Genomic DNA, 3,526 nt, shown 5'->3' with positions numbered 1-3,526 from the left:
TTGCAATTGCACTTCCAGCAATTTGTCAGTCTCATCACCGTCGGGTCCCAACCTTGTCTCCAATGTAGGATGGAGAAAGGATAAGATGGAAGGGGGGAAATGGGGTGGATGTTCCTTATTTTATTTTATTTGTGACGAGGGAAAGAGAACATATATATATTAGATGTTCCTTATGTTTGTGTTGTGCCTGAAATAGATTCAAGTATATAACATTGTTTCGTGCTGCACAAGTACACATCAACCAGACTCCTTTGAGTTCAGAGCAACATGATATTGGTGAGAAATCAAGTCAAGATCTGCATGGTGGTAGTGCTAGGATTCAGCCAATGGAAAAGGATCCGTGTCATGATGAACTGACTCTGCAAACGGCTGCTGTTTTCCCTTCTGAAAGCTGTGACGGGGATATTCTAGAAGATAAATCTGATATATGTGGCCAATGAAACACTAGCATTTTTGTTCTTCTATAAATTTCACATAATATTCATCTGATTTTTATGGGATCAATCAAACAGCCTTCTTTTTACTCGTTTTGGTATTTCGTATTTACTTTTCTTGTTCTCATTTGTATTTTTGTATTATGCTCTGTCCTCTCCCTGCTTTCTTCAATCCCGAGGTCACATGCCGATTTCTAGAGGCTACAGCATGGTTTTCGAGTCGCGACTCATGCGAGTCGCTCTGGGGCAGCGACTCGGAAGAAGTCGAGCCTGCGTTGTGACTAGTCGTGACTCAGAGTCGCGAGTCGACACTAAGCTGAGTCGACCATATTTTTGCGACTCGTCGACTAGTCGAGCGACTCGAAATCCATTGGCTACAGCCTCCACATTGGTATCATTTGTATCTCTTTACAGTTCTGTTCTCCATCATATTTGTTTAGAAAAATATCAATTGTGAAACAAACTATCAATATTGTTCAAATAGTGTCATAACAAAAAGTACACTTGTTAAAGAAGAGCTTGGTCAGCTTTAAAGTCTACAATCTTATGTACATCGATCTATTATTTAAAGTTTGTCAAGAATAATAATCTTATGCAAATGTAAGCGCGTAACTTCACTTGTATTATTTCAAAGTGAACTTTACTTTGGATATGGGATTACGATTGCTCACATATATGTATTATCCTTTTAAAATGTTGCAGAGGCCCTTTGCGTGCCAGAGCCATGTAAATGGTTGCACCATGAGCTATGGCAGTAGGAACAATTTAACCAAGCCTTTTAGGGAAGTCCATGAGCAGAAGAAACGTTTCGCACGGAGATTCACTGGGTGTCGCGAGGAGTTTTCTTCAAAGAATAAAAGGAAGATTCATGAGGGATCTAGTGCTCACGTCGAGGTAAACACAAAGCAGCCATCCCATACCACATAGTTTACCTCCTGTACCCATGCCTTTCTCTTTCAGAAGTTTGTCAGACACACAGCAACCGCTTGCCATTTTGTAGCTTTCCACCAATAGGATTAATTGTGTCAGCACCTCTCCTGCCGGTGGACCAGAAGCCCATGAAGAGCCCAGGCCCACACAAGTGGTGGGCCGTCGCACAAGCAACCGACCACGTAAACCGAACAAGCTAGTAAGTGGAGACGACTGGGTCGTTTGATAAGGACGGTTTAAGAAGCTCACAGTGCCAGGAGGAAAGTCATCGAAGATCAATCACGGATCATAGTTTATCTACGCTCTCAACCCTAATTAACCCCCCAATTCTTGATTCTTCTATTCCGCACAATTGTGCTTGCATATTCTTCTATTCCTGAACCCTGTCTAGTGAATTCAGTGAGTGAACTAGAGCCCAGTTAACAAAATGCCACTTCAAGGACTGCAGCACGACATTTACAACGGTGGTGTATTTGCATTCTTACATGTTTATCTTCTTTCCCTTTCAAGGATTTGTTTCTCTGCAATTTACTGCAAAACTGTTTTTTTTTTTCATTCTCCGCAACTTTGAATTTCAGAGACATAAATGTACCAAGCATTACAAGGAACAACATGAGCAGGGGAGAAGAAAGGACATATCAACAGAGAGCCTTACACATATGCGCTGGAGACACAGCATTGCAGTCTGCACAAGTCTGAATCTTTTGTGCTTGTGCAGTATTTTTTGCACATGTTCTCTGGATACAGTTGCAGCAGTGTTAAGGGTGAGTTTTTTTTGTGTGTGTGTGTAACCTGGCATAAATTATGATGTGTAGTGGTTATGTTTAGAGCATGGCTCCAATTCTTCTTCTAGATGCAGATTCTGTTCACTGTGCTGTGTTTTTGCACAAACCACAAACTGAAGCAGATCGATGTTCAGAGTTGATATGGCCCCTTTCCTGAACAAAATTAACATTTTTGTTGAGGGAAACTAAACCTTTATTTAAACAAAGTTCTCAGAGAGTTTCCCATGTCCTGAAACTTCCGGAACCGCCGAGCATTTTGCATATCTCCAACAAGTTTACAAGCCTGATTAGTTTTAATTTTGGAATATGTTCGCAAGCCTGATTAGTTTAATTTTGTAGCTTTTGTCCTCTCCCACTAATCTGATAATTTGCTAGACTATTTCTTGTACTAGGTTCTGAATGCTCTCACTTTTTCACTGCCGATGTTTCAGATGTAACATGAACTGATTTCTTTTGGATCCTGTAGATTCTGCAGGCATTTCAATATCTTAAGACAGGTTAGCATCACAAGTTGTTGCCTGTACTGTAGTGAAACAACATTTAATGATCTAGGCACTGCATAATTGTTATACATTCATATTGCAAGCTCCCATATCTTAGAACAGCTGCAGGATGTCAAGGACAAGGATGTGGCTCTGCCACTGAAGAAGCCTAGCAGCAACCGGAGCTTGACTGGTTCGAGAAATTTGGCGCCAGTCCACGTCGAGTTGGCTACATCATAACACGGCACCACAAAGATGTTCAGTTGACTGTTGCAGGTGTAATATGTCAGGTTCTTGGTAAGGGTGACCAGTGAAGAGTAAGTATGCATAATCTTTGGTTACGCTTCTAGCCTCTGGGCCATGCACAGGTTGTATCGATCCAGTTACAGGAGTGTATGTGGTGGTCGTTTTGTATATGCTGGAATTATATGAAGTAGTATGCTGAGTTTAACACTGTAGCGTTGCTTAATTACATCAAGTTGGTATTATCATCGTGGATTGTAGCATCGATCAATGTTCAGAATTAATATGGTTCTGCTACTAGTGTTCATTGACTGTCAGCACATTGCTCTTCTGAAACACAAGTGGACGAACTGTTAAAAAGTTTCCTGTGCACCTGTGACGTAGTTTCCCCGCACATTCAGTTATCCATGTTTTGGATTTTACCACAGTATTTTATACCTCCTGGCCTTGGTTGGTCAGAGTCTCTAATTTCCTACATGTTTGCAGGTTTTGTTACAATTTAGTGAGGTAATTAATGAGAAGTGGATTATGGTTGCAGGTATGATCTATACTTTCATGGCAAATCCCGAACCTCTTTTAAGTCATATGTTTGCACTAAGTTTTTTTAGTTTGTGTCCCAACATATTTTCCTAATTTTATCTTATTGGACAGG

The 3,526-nt window shown here is 40.8% G+C and overlaps 1 long non-coding RNA gene across 1 annotated transcript; it reads left to right on the top strand.

The window, feature by feature from the left end:
* Positions 1-1,685: 1,685 nt before the first annotated feature.
* Positions 1,686-2,872, top strand: LOC109759787 (uncharacterized). The gene is made up of 4 exons (XR_005757037.2): positions 1,686-1,831; positions 1,943-2,128; positions 2,581-2,646; positions 2,750-2,872. It is a non-coding gene; the product is annotated as an uncharacterized lncRNA (long non-coding RNA).
* Positions 2,873-3,526: the final 654 nt, after the last annotated feature.

This window comes from Aegilops tauschii, chromosome 1 (genome assembly GCF_002575655.3).
Source record: "Aegilops tauschii subsp. strangulata cultivar AL8/78 chromosome 1, Aet v6.0, whole genome shotgun sequence".
Taxonomy (NCBI): Eukaryota; Viridiplantae; Streptophyta; class Magnoliopsida; order Poales; family Poaceae; genus Aegilops; species Aegilops tauschii.
This window is presented reverse-complemented; position numbering and strand designations above follow the sequence as displayed.